The sequence below is a fragment of the Coenobita brevimanus genome, chromosome 85 (assembly GCF_032717465.1).
Source record: "Coenobita brevimanus isolate Jiangsu-jjx chromosome 85, ASM3271746v2, whole genome shotgun sequence".
NCBI classification, from domain to species: Eukaryota; Metazoa; Arthropoda; class Malacostraca; order Decapoda; family Coenobitidae; genus Coenobita; species Coenobita brevimanus.
Window position 1 is genome coordinate 16,997 of NC_137038.1, and position 16,996 is coordinate 33,992.

Consider the following 16,996-nt stretch of genomic DNA (forward strand, 5'->3'; position numbering starts at 1 on the left):
AAACGTGTTAACCTGCACCGTAGAAGTCGTCAAGCCGAAATCAGACGCCTTCCTGCGAAAGATGGGAGACACACCACCTCTTGCCTCATACTGCGACAGGCTAGGGTATTTGCAAGAATATATTGATGCCATGGCACTGCGTAACTGAGGCTTAGTGGCTGAGATCTCCATAGGGTGTCATAAGGTAAGGCTAAGCTTCACTTCCATATGATAGAGTAGGGATCATTGTACTGTAATAAAGTTTCTCCCTCTTTCTCTCTATCTCTATCTGTTTATCTATCTACTTGTCTTTTTCTCTCTCTCTTTGTCTTTCTAAGCTCACTTCCCTGTTCCTTTTGACCTTCTACTATCTCATATTCTCCATCAGCTCTGCCTACACAGTGTCAGTCATCAGTAAACTCCATGTAGGGTTATTGCCTTGGGTGTGCTGTGTGGCAAATCATCTGTGCTGCACCATCTGTCTATCTGTCTATAGCCCGACGCCCTAATCCCACAAAGGGTGGCCACAGACAAAATGCCTCCAAGTTGCTCAGTCACCCACCATTTTACTACCCTCCTCTCAACTCACTCCCCCCTCCCTCGTATGTCACTCAACTCCATCCCTCCACCTCATCCTTGGCCTCTGCACCATACTGTCACATATAAACAGACTGTCAGGATTATAAAACGAAAGCAAAAAAAATTATATTTATGGAGGGGTAAACAGCACCCTTAGAAACGAAACTGTTTGTGCAGGTACATGGCTGAAAATTCTGGTCAGTACCTGGTGTGACTAGTTTCGTTTTTGAAGGCTCCAATGTGCATGTGTCAGCCTTGGCCACCTAATGGTGGCTCTCCATGCTGCTCAATCTCTGGCAGCCTCCCTGTTCAGTCCCTTAACCCTGAGGTCACACTTAATGACCTTGTCCCAGGTCCTTTTTGCTGTACCCCTTGCAACCCCACCCCTAAAATTAACTCTTCTCACTTTCTGCACTCAGTTATCATCCCCCATCCTCTCCACATGCCCAAACCACCTCAATCTACTTCTCCTCATCACAACAACAATACACTCCAGTCCCACCTCACCTCTCAACTCTTCTGTCGTAAACCTAGCTCCCCCAGGCCTTGCACTCAGGGATGCACTGCACATCCACCTAATCATTGCCATTTCTGTACATTTAAGCCTGTGAATATCCTCTTCCTTTGCTGCACAGGTCTCACTACCATACAGCATTACACTCGTAGCACGTGTTTCATACAAAGTCCCCTTAGCTCATGTGAAATCTTTTGTGATTGAAAGTGTTTAGAGAAGTACTTTGATGTGGTTTGGCCAAGTGGAAAGGATGGAGAATGAGAGACTGGCTAGTAGAGTGTATGAAAGTTAGACTGGCTGAAAGAGTGTGTAAGAGTCTGAATAGCTGGAAGAGTTTTTTTTTAATGCGAGGAAGAAGGAACCACAGTCTGAGCCCACATTAATGTTCCTTCCAAGAAAGAAACAAAAACAATACAAAAGAGAGCCAAATTCAAGATCCGTTCATTTCGAGGTGGAAGGGGAGACCAAGAATGAGATGGAGGGATGGAGTGGCGAGATGTATGAGACAGAGGAGTGTGAGTTAGAGAAGGGTGAACCAAGTAGAAGAGGACAGGGCAACATGGAGATCTGTTTGAGTCAGGTGGAGGGGGAGACCAAGGATGAGATGGAGTGGAGAGAGATCGGAGAGCGGATGTTGAGTTGCAGGGAGGTCAGTGAAATAGCAGAGGACAGGGCAATATGGAGATTTGTTTGTGGTCACCCCTAATGGGATTAAGGCGTCTTGCAACAGATAGACAGACATCAGATGAGTTAAAGCTAAGGACTAACCCCTCAATGTTGCACAAATGAACCTGTGTGTGTGTGCAAATTTTAAGGGTACAAATAAATGAGAAAAGTAATCTTGAAGTATAAACACAGCCTCAGTAGTTGACTAAATTATACCCAGCAAGGAGATATCATGTAGATGGTTAGTTCTGCACTTTCTGAGGTAAAAATATAGAAGTGATCTTTTTTTTCTTCTGTCTTTGTATGCCCACCATGTCATATATAATTAGGGATTTTTTAGTTTCATCATATAAGTTGATTATTGTTGCAACAGGAGTTAGGGTACAAAAATGTACATGAAAACATTATTGTGATGAGGATTGATAGATTGAGATGGTTTGGGCATGTGGAGAGGATGGAGGATGACAACTGGTATGGTGAGAGATGTTGATGAAGAGTTGAGAGGAAGGATGGAACTGAAGTGTATTGATGTTGTGATGAGGAGGGGTAGCTTGAGACGGTTTGGGCATGTGGAGAGGATGAAAGATGACAACTGGGTGTGGAGGGTGAGAGGTGTGAACGTTGAGGGTAGAGTTGAGAGGAAGGATCGGACCGAAGTGTATTGGTGTTGTGATAAGGAGGGGTTGATTGAGATGGTTTGGGCATGTGGGGAGGATGGAGGATGGCAGTTGGGTGGGGAAAGTGAGAAGTATGAATGTCAGGTAGGGTTGTGAGAGGCAGACTGAAAAAGACCTGGGACGAGGTTATAGAGTGTGACCTCAGGGATAAGGGACAGAATAGGGAGGCTGCCAGAGATCAAGTAATGTGGAGAGTTGCCATTAGGTGACCAAGGCAAATGTATGCAATCAGGTTGGAGCCTTTATAAACAATATGATATGACACAATCTTATTGCACTTGCCCTTGCCAGTATGATGCTTTAAGTTTAATAAGGGGTAAATCTACCAGGCATCACCCCCTTTTGTGTGTGTGTGTGTGTGTGTGTGTGTGTGTGTGAGAGAGAGAGAGAGAGAGAGAGAGAAAGAGTGCTGAGTCTGTTCCTGAATGTTGTTAAGTCTGATTCCTTTATTTGTTTTGAAAGACACATTAATTCAGTCTATGGTAACATTTTTTTTTTTCACTTTTTTATCACTGTACCCGGGTATTTGAACTCTCTCACCAATTCCAGTCTCTCTCCATTTACTGTGACATTGCACTGGGAGTCACCTTCTCACTCAATAACCATCACTTTACTCTTTTCTACATGTACTCTCAAGGCACGACGCTTACAGACATCAGCAAAACTCTGCACTAGCGTACCAAGTTCTTATCCGGTACTTGCAAGCAGTACTGCATCATCAGCATACAACAAATTTGAGATATTCCATCCATCACCATTCATTACCAATGCCATCCCTCTCTCCATTACTCATGTTTTCACTTCTGCCATCACCCTTTCCATATATACATTGAACAACCATGGGGACATCACACAACCTTGTCGCACGCCCACACTGATTGTGAACCATTCACTTAGATGCCCATTAACCCGGACACATGCTTCACTACCATCATAAAAACTCTTGATGGCACCTAACAGCTTACCCTCTACACCTTACATGCACAAAACTTTCCACAATCCTTCTCTGTCCACTTTGTCATATGCTTTTTCCAGATCCATGAATGCCATAAATTCCTTATGGTCCTTCTCACAAGCCTTCTCTACTATCTGTCTCACTGCAAATACTTGATCCACACATCCTCTGCCACTCCTAAAGCCACCCTGTTCATCACTCTCTAAGACTTTTGATATCTCTCTTAATCTCACTATAATAATTCTTCCATATACCTTCCCTACCACACTCAGTAAGCTTATGCCACGATAATTCTTACACTCACTTCATTCACCTTTATTTTTGTACAGGGGTACAATCACAGCCTTTTTCCACTCTGCAGAAACAGTTTCACTCATCCATGTCTTCTTACATATCTCCAACAAGCACTTCATTCCATTCTCTCCACTACATTTAAGCATCTCTGCATACACCTCATCAACCCTAGCTGCTTTCCCATTTTTCAGCTGCTTCACAGCACTCTTCACCTGTGTGAGTGTCACGTCTCCTGGCACTGCATACCTTCTCTGCACACCCCCAAAACCAATCATGTTTACAGCTGCTCTGCTCTCTCTATCCCTATTCATCAGGCTTTCAAAATATTCTTTCCATCTGGTCCTTACTTCATCTCCATGGGTTAATAATCTACCACCTGCATCCTTCATACCATCCCATTTCTTACTGCTTTCACTTCTACATTTCCGCACCTCTTTCCAGAATAACTTTTTATTTTCAGAGTAGTTTGCATTAATTTTTCTTCCTAGATCCTCATTTACCTCCTCCTTTTTCCTCATCACTAGTCTCTTTACGTGCTTCTTGCTCACAACATATTCAGTTCTTATTTCAACTGAACCCCTATCCTGTAACCACTTTAGCCACTTCTTCCTCTTTTCCTCCACCGCTCTCTTTACCTCCTCATCCCACCATGCCATACCTTTCTTCTTTGTTGTTACTCTTGCCACACCACATACCGCTTTAGCATTCCAAACTAAGCAATCCCTATATGCTTTCCACAGTCTGTCCAGATCCAATTCATTCCAATTCAGTAATTCTAACTCGTCCTCTACTTTGGTCCTGTATTCATCTGCCATTTCTTTGATCCTCAGCTTCTCAACTTTCAGTCTTTCTCCCTGACTGCTTCTCTCTCTCCTGAGCATTCTGCATCCATTTCATGACACTTAGTCAGGACTAGCATCTTATTCTAGTGTAAATTTGTTGTTACAGCTCAGTATTCAGGATGGAGAGACAGAAATTGTAGGCCAAATTACAGTCAAATGGGTCTAGGTAAGTAGCAGAGCGGTGGTGGAAGTGCAATGCCAGGCAGAGTAAGACTGAAATTGTAGGCAGGATGGTTGGCTGTGTCTGCCCTACTTACCAAACCTGATGTGTTGTAATTCTGAGAAGGTTCTTCAGTTTCCTCAGAGAGTTCGTTACAGTTGACATTTGATTGATGAAATTAATTGACCATATGCTCATTTTGGACCGTACAAGGAAATGAAAAATATTGACATTGATAATATTCATAGAATCAGCAAAACTTAAATTTAAAATAAATATATAAACATCATGTGATGGTAACTTTGACATAATATCAAGAACTTGTTAAAACACTATAATGCTTTGATTTGGTTATAAATAATGTGAATGATAACCTGTCTTGATGTAATGCTGCCTACTTCTTCCTTAGCCTTTATCATTCTTTTTCTGTGCTTGTCCTCCTCTCTTCCTATTTCTCCCATCTTTCCTGTCACTTCTTATTGCTTTTCTTTCCGTTATAGGTGGCTTTACATTGAGTGACAAGCCAAATGGTTTCCTGTAAGCCAAGAAACCATTTACAACACTGGGTGGTAACCATATAACCAAACCATATGTGCTTCCTACGTGTCAAGTGGGTTGGTGGAGGGTTAGTGCCCCTCCCTGTAAAACAAATAACTCAGAGTCAAATGGCCACCCCGTACGGGATTATGGCATCTGGCAATAGATAGATAGATAGTAATATGTAAACTCTCAAATGCAAGAGTTAACCATTACATTCAGTACTTCATGTATGCAATAGGTCAACTCTGGAACTGTCTTTGTATTTCCTACTGTCTGTGATCTTTAGTGTTTTAAATACAGTGTGTCCAGGCATCTTGAAATGATTGGGTCTTGAATATGGCTTCTGTTATTGTGTTTTTATTTTTTCTTGGAGGGAACAATCTTGTGGGCTTGTAGCCTTGTGTTCCTTCTGTGCATTAAAAAAAAAAAATAAATAAAAAAAAATCAATCTATTGCCAGACGCCTCCAGGGGTGGCCACAAACAAATTGCCTCCATGTCACCTGTTGTTGTCCCCAAATGATATTGTTCTTGATGCCACCAGATACGTTTCTTACCAGGTAAACTTAAGGTTCAGAAGGAAAGGACTAATTGTGTAATATATTTTTCAGGTGCGTGAGTTGATTGTCAGCCGTGGAAGCTGCCTAGAGAGAGGCAGAAAGAAGAAGAAGAGGAATCCCCAGCTAACTTGAAACTGTAATGGACGTTAACCCCAACACCTGCCTGTACGATGTGGTAAGTGTGTGAATGTGATGCCTCTTTGATCTTGTTATTGCATCAGGCCCATCAGGATATGAATCTGTGTGTGTGTGTGTGTGTGTGTGTGTGTGTGTGTGTGTGTGCATGTGTGCGGGCTTATAGTGAAGGTATGTGTGGCATGTTACCATAGGGCACGTGTGGTTTTGTTGCTTTCATGTATCTCGGTTTGTTTATCTGTGGGTGAAGCGATGAAAGTGAATCAAAAGGTAGATTCTGAAATATAGTGGACTGCAGGCTGATGTTGCTCTTCTCCTGCAGTCCACCATCCTATCTATCTGTCTGTCTATTACCAGACGCCTTAATCCCGTAAGGGTTGTCCACAAACAAATCGCCTCCATGTCGCCCTGTCCCCCGCCATTTCACTGCCCTGCTCCCAGCTCACACTCCTCTCTCTCATATACCTCTCCACTCCATTCCTCCATCTCATCCTTGGCCTCCCCCTCCCTCTCCTCCCCTCCACCTCACTCACATACATTATCTTCATTAGCCTCTCACTCTCCATCCTCTCCACCATCCTCCTTATTTGAAATTGTGGGGTGAGGGAGGTTGTATATTAGTGTCACCAGGTGAAGGCATCCCTCTTTAGCCTCAGTTCTTTTTTTATTTTAATTTACACAGTTGGTGGATTTATACAAACCAAGGATGAACATATTTTTTTTTTTCCATCCTCCTCCAAGCAGAGATAGGGAAGGTGTTGAGGGATGTTTAAATACCTGGGCAGCTCCACCACTCACACATCAGTGCCACCACATGAAGGCACCTTAGACTAAAAGGAAGTCTAGTATTGGACCTTATGTTGTATATGTGTTGGTCAGGAAATTATATTCATCTTGGACATGTGTTAGGAGTGTAATGCTGGATGGTAGTGAGACATGGGCAGTAAAGGAAGAGGATATTCATTGGCTCAGACATACAGAGGACAGTGATTAGATGGATGTGTTGTGTGTTCTTGAATGCTACGCCTGGGAGGGCTAGGTTTACAATGGAAGAGTTGAGAGGAAGGAAGGAAGGGACTTGAATGTACTTTTGATTTCACTTCTGTAACCCAGGAACACACTTACACCTGTGAGTGGTAACCATTTTTGTGAGGTGAACCATTTTATGAGGTGACGTGGAGCCAACTATGGTGCCTCTGTTAACTCTTCAGCCAACCATCTGGGACAACACACTCATAAATAATCCTATTTATCAGGTCAGTGACTAACTTCACCCCTATATCGCCTGAGGCCTTCAACATTTCGGCAGTCAACCCAGACACACCTGCTGCCTTCCCCACCCTCATCCTGCCTATTGCCTCACTCAGAGTAGCAGCATCAATCAAAGGGCAAGGGCCAGACACTGGATCTGCTGGCTCCAAGCCTTCCCTGTCCCAGTCAAACTCCTCATTCAACAACCGGTTATAATGCTCTCCCCATGCATCTTTAATATCCCCACTGTTCACCACTACCCTTCGTTCATCATTCTTCACACACTGCTCACCTATAATATCCCAATTATCCCTCTTAACCTGACCTGCCACCCTGAATATCATATTTTTCCATTCCCCATGATTTATGTTATCAAGTAATAGTCTCTGTGACTCAGACTTCGCCCTGTATACCTCTCTTCTAGCCCTCCGTTTGGCAGCCAGATATTCCTCTTTGGTACCACCCTTCTTTCATTCCTGGAAAAGCCTTCTTTTCTCCTTAACTGCAGCTTCTACACCCTCATCCCACCACCAAGTTACTTTATGTCTTGGTGGTCCTCGTGTCCAATCGCATTTTATATCAGTAACTCTCAAGAAATTGTTCTTGAGGGCTCTGTACTGTTCATTAATGCCTCTGTCTACAGCTCCCTGTTCAGCCACCACTCTCCTCAACTCGCTATAGAAGGCGTCCCTTACTACTTCGTTTTCCAGCTTCCATATTTTCCTCCTAGGTACATAAGTCCTCTTTTTCATCACTCGTTCTTTAAGCACCGTATCACAAGTCAATAGTTTGTGCTGCTGCACACACTCCTCACTTCCTATAACTTTTACATCCCTCTCCTACCTCCTATCAGCCCTCCTGACCAGGAAATAATTTATCTGACTGCTATTTCCCCAAATAAATTACAAGAGAATATCAATGTGCCATATGTGGAAATAAACTGATAAGGAAGAGGTGCATGGGAGCCTCTTCGCTGATCACAGTGAGTCCCAATACAATATGTGAACAAGTTACTGTAACTTGGCCTAAAACTGCTACCTCTATAGTTTGAATGCTCAGCTGTAAAAAAAATTAACACTAGAATCTGATGCTAGTTATAAGAAAGTGCTATAGAAAGGATATAGGACCTCAGCACTGTCTTTTTCTGCCTCTGGGCTATGTCAAGTTAAGGAAAAAGAATTAGTGTGTAGAAGACAAGTCACGTCCTGACTAACCATCATCAACATCCTGGTCTCTCTTTCCCACCACAGAATGGTGTGAGGTAGGGTCTAGAAAGAAAGAAAAACCTTTACAGAGTGGAACTATAAAACATCCTAAATCCATCCATCCATCCATCATCCAATCCTGCATTGCCCCATGAGGACCATAGGAGCCCGGGGCTAGGCAGCTGCTCCTGACATTTAAGATGAGAGTGAAACATCCTAAATAATAACATAAAAAACCAAAGAACCATAGATATTAGCATTACAACTAGACCAAAAATAGGTAAATAATCAGGAAACAGTTCTGCACTATTAATACTCTGAGAATAAAGGCCATAATTTTAAAAATGAGAGAGACAAGGTTACGACAGACCTCAAACATTCCGTGATCATTTGTGGAGCATCTTTCAGTATAGTACCTAGTGTGCCTATATGTCTTATTCCAGGGCACAACCAACAGTGAGGCAGGGTTTGTAACAGCCACTGACATATTACCCCCTTCAAGGTAGAAAGAATGATAGATGACTAGAAAAGCCCTTGGTGGAAGTACCTGATCAAAAAATCTCTCACTCTCTATCAGGAAATCAAACTGACACACACATAAGTGGGCTTTCATCTCAAGTAGACATTAAACCATTAAATCCACATACTATATAGCTGAACAGCTGATTAAAACTAGGAGCTGCAAGAATATTACCATATAACCTTAACTTCATTAATGCACATCTCAGCAGCCAAGTATTAATCTATTCCATTACACCTTAGTATTCACTCATGTTATCTATAAAGTTTTTAATATCTACACAGTTTACATAAATAACATGCAAGAGAACAATTCCATCACTGTTAACTGTCTTGTGCACCTAAACTCCATGAATCCAGGAATGTATTTCTATATTATTCATCCCACCTTCAAACTGAGACTCTGAACTGGAAGAATTTAATATAGCCTCCACCAACATCTTCACTAACAGACGATCTTCTGACGAAAATCATCGTCACGAGGTAGCAGAAAGAATGGTTATGTCGTTGGATTCATGGGGTTAACATTATCATCTGTATCATATCAGTACTGTGTATCTTTTTAATATCAACATATCTGGTGAGCAATAATAATAATAATAATAATAATAATAATAATAATAAAATCAATAAAATGATAAAAACAATAGAGAGTGTATGTGAGTGAGGTGGAGGGGGGAAGAGGGAGGGGGAGGCCGAGGATGAGATGGAGGGATGGGGTGGAGAGGTATATGAGAGAGGGGGGTGTGAGTTGGGAGCAGGGCAGTGAAATGGTGGGGGACAGGACGATGTGGAGGCGATTTGTTTGTGGCCACCCCAAATGGGATTGAGGCGTCTGGCTATAGATCGATAGATAGATAATAGCCTCATCTATTGATTCTCAAAAGTAACAATTCATCCTAAGTAATTCCCTAGCACTCAAAACATGTTTATACCTTTAAAAGAACAGTGACACCACTCGACATACAAAGCAAACTACACTTGCAGAAATGGCAGCTACTAAACCCTGTAATAACAAATTAAAAACAAAGAAGGCAACAATAATGAAGACAAACTCTGATGAAATTAAAGGAGACTTAATGATTCTGTTTTTGTCTGTGGCACAGGGACACAGGTGCGGGAGTTAAAGATGAAGAGGATGACCCCCCAGTGCAGGGACCAATGCCCTTCGAGCCTGACGATGCTCCCTGGAAGAAAGAAGAGTCTGGCATCAGGAAGCTGTGAGTTGATATTTCTCTCTTTCTCTCTATCTCTCTTTAGTACATATACAGTATATATATATATATATCAATCAATCAATCAATCATTTCCTGTGGCACCCCACGGGATGCATAGGGCCTCAATGAACTCTCTCCACCAATATTTGTCTCTTGCCATCTCCTTCAGGTCCCACCAACACTCCTCTCCTGCTTCTTTTTTCATTGTCCTCAACCAAGGTTTCCCTCGGCCTACCTCTACCTCTTCTTCCTCTAGCAATCCACTCTGGCACATCCTGTATTAAACAACCTTCTTTTCTGTATATGTGCCCCAGCCACTTCCAGCGAGACAGTCTCACATATTCATTAACTGGTTCCACTCTCGTAATATCCCTTACTCTTTCATTTGTAACTCTGTCTTGCCACTTTACCCCAAGAATCCTTCTCAGTATTTTATTCTCAAATCCTAATACTTTCTGATCTGTTGCAATTGTACTGTACCATGACTCATGCCCGTAAATTAAAATGGGTCTAACCATGGACTTGTAAATTTTCACTTTAGTATGTACCGAAAGCATATTATTATTCCAAACAGATTTCAACATTCCAACAGCTCCCCAAGCCTGTCTAATCCTCTCCTCAGTTTCATTGTTTAATGATCCATTAGATGATACAATCGTTCCCAGATATTTAAAGTTTTCTACATTCTTCACCACATTATTCCCAATTACACAATCGATTTGGTTCTCCACGTTCATATTAATAATTTCAGTCTTTCCACAGTTTATTACCAATCCCACTTTTTCTCCTTCCTCCACCAGACAATCAAGCACCCTCTGCATCTCGTAAATACTTCCGCAAATCAGTACAATATCATCAGCATAGACCAAATCCATCAGCTTCTTATTTTCGTTCCAGTTAATTCCTGCACCTGTTCTCCTTACAACCTTTTTCATAACATAATCCATAACCAAAACACACAACAATGGCGAAAGAACTCCTCCTTGAATCACTCCTGACCTAACTTGAAATGGATCACTCAAAGAACCACCCACCATTACCTTACAAAAAGTACCTTCATGCAGGCTTCTAATAATATTTACAAACTTTTCTGGTATACCATAGAATCTCATAATTTTCAACATAGCTCCACGTGAAACACTATCAAACGCCTTTTCAAAATCCACAAAACACATGTTAAGTGGCATTTTCATCTCATTAGCTTGTTGCATTAGATGCCTTACAATAAAAATCCGATCATTACAACCTCGACCCTTTCTAAATCCCGCTTGTTCTTCTCTTAAAATTTTATCAATTACTGGCTCTATTCTGTTCAACAAGAGTTTAGAAAAGACTTTTGCAACTACAGGTGTCAAAGTTATCCTCCTCCAGTTGCCACACACACTTAAATCTCCCTTTTTTGGTATTTTTATAATCACTCCAATTTGCCACTCTTCTGGAATTCCAGCATTTTCCCAAGCCACATTAAAAAGTTTCAAAAGTGCATTCATCAACTCGTCATTTTCCACCTTAAGCATTTCAGGGAATATTCCATCCTCACCTGGAGCCTTAAAATTCTTTAACTCCTTTATAGATTTTGCTACCTCTTCCAAAGTTATATCCCCTGTTTCTATCTGCAAATCTTTCTCGGCTGGCAAAATGTCCTCTTCAGCTGGGATTGGTCTATTTAGAACAGATTCAAAGTGCTCTTTCCATCTTCCTTTTATATCCAAATCTTTAGTCATCAAATTACCATTTCTATCTCGTACAGGTATTTCCTTCCTTCTCTTTTCAGTCCCAGTTAACTCCTTTATGGCTTGATACGCTGCTGTTGTGCTCTGACCGTCATTTCTACTTAATTTCTGTCTCTGTCGCCTTTTCATCATATAGTCTCCTCTTATCACGTCTAACGAGTCTTTTTACTTCAGAATGTAAACTCCAATACTTTGCTCTAAGTACTTCAACTACCTGGCCATCAACATGTTGTTCTTCACTTCTTAATTTAGCCTCTTTCCTTTTCTGAATTACATTCCATGTTTCATCTGACATCCACTTTTTCCTTCTCACTTTTCCCTTTTTCTTAATAGTAACCTTAGCACTCTCATGCAAAACCTCTTTTACCTCTCTCCACATTTGATTAATATCATTGTCTTCAGATTCCATCAAAGTCTGCAGGACTAGAAACTTGTTTCTACATTCGCACCGAAACCTTTCCCTCGTGCTCTCATCACTTCTCAGCTCATCAAAATCATAATTATTACCTCCTGTACAATTACCATTAACGTTTCTCTTAAGTTTTATTTTAATCTTTGACACAACAAGTTGATGATCACTACCTATATCTGCCCCCCTCCTTACCCAAACATCTTGCAAATAACTCCTATGCCTTCTGCTAATTGCAATGTGGTCATTCTGGTTACAATATTTACCACATGGTGAAATCCAAGTAGTCTTATGTATTTTTCTATGCTCAAAGATAGTTCCACCAATTATAAGGTCATTTGCCAAACAAAAGCTTGCAAGTCGCACCCCATTTTCGTTTCTTATACCAACACCCTCCTTACCCATACAATCTTCAAAGCCATCCCTACTACTGCCAACAATCGCATTAAAATCACCAATGCAAACTAACACATCATGTCTTGCCACTCTATTCACTACATCCTGCAGCTTCTCATAAAAGTCATCCTTCATTTCATCAGCAGCCTCATTTGTCGGAGCGTACCCTACAACCATACTGATATTACCATGGTCAGATTTTAAGCGAGCATAAAGCAAGCGCTCATTAACTGGTTCAAACTCACATAGTGCCTTGCAAGCATCTCTACTCAGCAGTAAGCCTACTCCTTGGTAATGATTTCCATCACTCCTACCAGAAACCAACATAGTAATACCATCTTCCAAATTCATTTTATCAGCTCCAAGCAACCTCGTTTCTGTCAGAGCACAAATATCCATCTTGTATTCCTTGAACACTGAAATACGTTCTTCCATTTTACCAGCCTGATTGAGAGTTCGAACATTCCAGTTTCCTATTCTTAAGGTTCTTTTTGGATTTATGAACTTATTTTTACACCGTGGGATTCTTAGCACCCCCTGCCCACTTAAGGGCTGCACGGAACTGAGGGCCATTGCTTCGTCACCAGAGTTCATCAAGATTTCTTAAGCAGTAAAATATTTTACCCTGGAGCCAATGCCAGTGACTCGCAGGAACCAGACAGTGGAGAGAGGAAATTAACTAAATGAAAGTAAAATGCACAGGGTTTGGACAGACAAAGTACAAGGGAAAGAAAGAGAGCAAAAAGAATGTAGATAAAAGTGTCCCTTTTAGTTGACTCTTATGACAAGCAGAGAATACTGAGGAAGTATTCTATCCCCCTTCCCCAGGGAGGATATATATATATATATATATATATATATATATATATATATATATATATACACATACACATACAGTATATATACTGTATATATATACTGTATATATATATATATATATATAGATAGATAGATAGGTAGATAGATAGATAAATAGATAGGTAGGTAGGTAGATAGATAGATGATAGGTAGATATTGAGTACACAGTACTGTTTATATGTACTGTATGACCCCCAATGTGTACTTATTCACGAAATCGTCCATTTTCATATGTGTTTATGAAATCTGACTTAAAACTGATGCTATTCTCACGATTTATCTATGTTTCCATTAATTCTAACATATCATTCTAACTCACTAAACAATAATATTTTGAAACTGTCTGATTCTGTCACACCTCCACTAGAAGATGAGTTTTCTTCTGATGTTATTCATCATAATCTCCCATGTCTTGATCACTTTGGGAACCTCCCTTATGGTGGAAGGCTGTAGGAGAAATGCCTTGAGGTTCACTGGTGATTTATTTTAATTTGTCCTTTTATTATTTTATTGGAGGGTCAAAGACTGACGAAGAGAGTGTATGTGAGTGAGGTGGAGGGGGAAAGAGGGAGGGGGAGGCCGAGGATGAGATGGAGGGATGGGGTGGAGAGGTATATGAAAGAGGGGTGTGTGAGTTGGGAGCAGGGGAGTGAAATGGCGGGGGACAGGGCGACTTGGAGGCGATTTGTTTGTGGCCACCCCAAACGGGATTGAGGCGTCTGGCAATAGATAGATAGATAGATAGATTTTTTATTTATTTATTTATTTATATTTTTTTGCATGAGGATTGATGTAGCAGTTGATCAGTCACAAACCCTACCACACCTTAGCTAAAGCTAAGAAAAATGACTATAATTCTGCTGCCAGTGTACAACCTAGTTCTTACACATCTGTTTTCCTGTGTCTTTTATGTACAGGCACAACTTTGCACATCTGTGAGGATTGTGGCATTCACAACTTAACTCATTTAACTCATTTGTGAGGATTGTAGCATATCCTGCAGTACATTATGCACTAAACAGGCATTTCCTTAATGACTTCTGTGTTTCAGCACTTGACAACTTTTATATTTAACAAAAACACAGCCTTTGTCTCCTCTCCCTGTCTATCTTCATACAGTTTTTTATTTTTTATATTTTTTAATGTATCTGTCTCTGGACATGGCTGTTATGCATATTTCCAAGGCCTAGAAGTCCACCTACCATGCACCAGGTAGGGGTCATCAAATAATCATACTGTCCACCACCTCTGGGGCATTACATTCAGCACTGGTATGATAGTGAACATGTATTTAGGATGTCAGGGGGTCTCGTGGGAGAGCAGTGAAAAGTATTATGGAAGCCAAGATCCTCAAACCATTCTCAGCAACAGGTGGAATAAAAAACCACAACCACGTACAGTAGTTCCTAGCCCACTGCTTTATCTATTCAGCCACCATCACCACCTACTATCAGTCCCTGACCTGGTTTACCCTGTGAACTTTTCACCTTTGGCCTGCTGGGACCCCTTGGGTCCTGCCTGATACCAACGGAAACAGAGGGGCATGCAGGAGGTAGGGCAGAGGGCAGGCAGGGTGGTGAAGGCAGGATTAGGAAACTGGTGAAGGGATAGGAAGGGTGTTTGTGTCTCTCAGCCATTGCTCTGCCCGTCTTAATCACCATCATTATCTTAACGATCCATTTACTCTGTGGCCAGATCCATTTCTAACAAATACTATATCCAGCTCTTCCATTTCAAAAAGTCATCCTTAGTTGAATGTAGTTTTATAGAGGCAACAAGAATAGAAATTATTAAATATCCCTTGGCTGACTTGTGTAACATGCCATTTGTGGAAATTGACTGGTAAGGAAGAGGTGTAAGTTAGCCTTCTACACTGATGAGAATGTAGCTTTTATTTATTTTTAAGGGGAAAATTCTGTTGGGAAGAAAGATAGCTGTGATTATATCGGCATATGCTCCACAGGCAGGATTGGATGAATCAGAGAAAGATAGATTTTGGGATGATTTAATATGTGTAGTAGGTGGTATGCGGGATGATGAGATAGTGATTTTGGGAGGGGACTTAAATGGTCATGTAGGTGAAGCAGCACAAGGTTGTGAAGGAGTGCATGGGGGATGTGCATATGGTATAAGGAATGCAGAAGGGGAAAGGATACTCGAGTTTGGGGAGGCAACGGACATGATTGTGTGCAACACATATTTTAGGAAAAGAGACAGTAGGTTAATTACGTATGAGTCTGGGGGAAATAGCAGTCAGATAGATTATTTTCTGGTTAGGAGGGCTGATAGGAGGTTAGTGAGGGATGTTAAAGTTATAGGAAGTGAGGAGTGTGTGCAGCAGCACAAACTATTGATTTGTGATATGGTGCTTAAAGATCAAGTGATGAAAAAGAGGACTTATGTACCTAGGAGGAAAATATGGAAGCTGAAAAACCAAGTAGTAAGGGATGCCTTCTATAGCGAGTTGAGGAGAGTGGTGGCTGAACAGGGAGCTGTAGACAGAGGCGTTAATGAACAGTACAGAGCCCTCAAGAACAATTTCTTGAGAGTTACTGATGTAACATGCGGCTGGACAAGAGGACCACCAAGACATAAAGTAACTTGGTGGTGGGACGAGGGTGTAGAAGCTGCAATTAAGGAGAAAAGAAGGCTTTTCCGGGAATGGAAGAAGGGTGGTAGCAAAGAGGAATATTTGCTGCCAAGCGTAGGGCTAGGAGAGAGGTATACAGGGCAAAGTCTGAGTCACAGAGACAATTACTTGATAATCTAAATCATGGGGAAAGGAAAAATATATTTAGGGTGGCAGGTCATGTGAAGAGGGATAATTGGGATATCATAGGTGAGCAGTGTGTGAAGAATGATGAAGGAAGGGTAGTGGTGAACAGTGAGGATATTAAAGGTGCATGGAGAGAGCATTATAACCGGTTGTTGAATGAGGAGTTTGACTGGGACAGGGAAGGTTTGGAGCCAGCAGATCCAGTGTCTGGCCCTTGGCCTTTGATTGATACTGCTACTGTGAGTGAGGCAATAGGCAGGATGAAGATGGGGAAGGCAGCAGGTGTGTCTGGGTTGACTGCCGAAATGTTGAAGGCCTCAGGCGATATAGGGGTGAGGTTAGTCACTGACCTGATAAATAGGATTATTTATGAGTGTGTTGTCCCAGATGATTGGCTGAAGAGTGTAATTGTAAATGTGTATAAAGGGAAGGGTGATGCCCTGGAATGAGGAAATTATAGAGGTATAAAGCTTTTAGATCAGATAATGAAGGTAATGGAGAGAGTTTTAGAAGGTATGATTAGAGAAAGAGTGAATATTGATGAGATGCAGTTTGGGTTTATGCCAGGTAGGGGGACCACTGATGCCATATTCATTGTTCGACAGCTTCAGGAAAAATATATTAGTAGGAGAAGGGATCTTTATTTTGTTTCTGTTGATTTGGAGAAGGCCTTTGACAGAGTCCCTAGAGAGATGGTGAAGTGGGCAATGAGAAAGCTTGGCTTGGAGGAGTG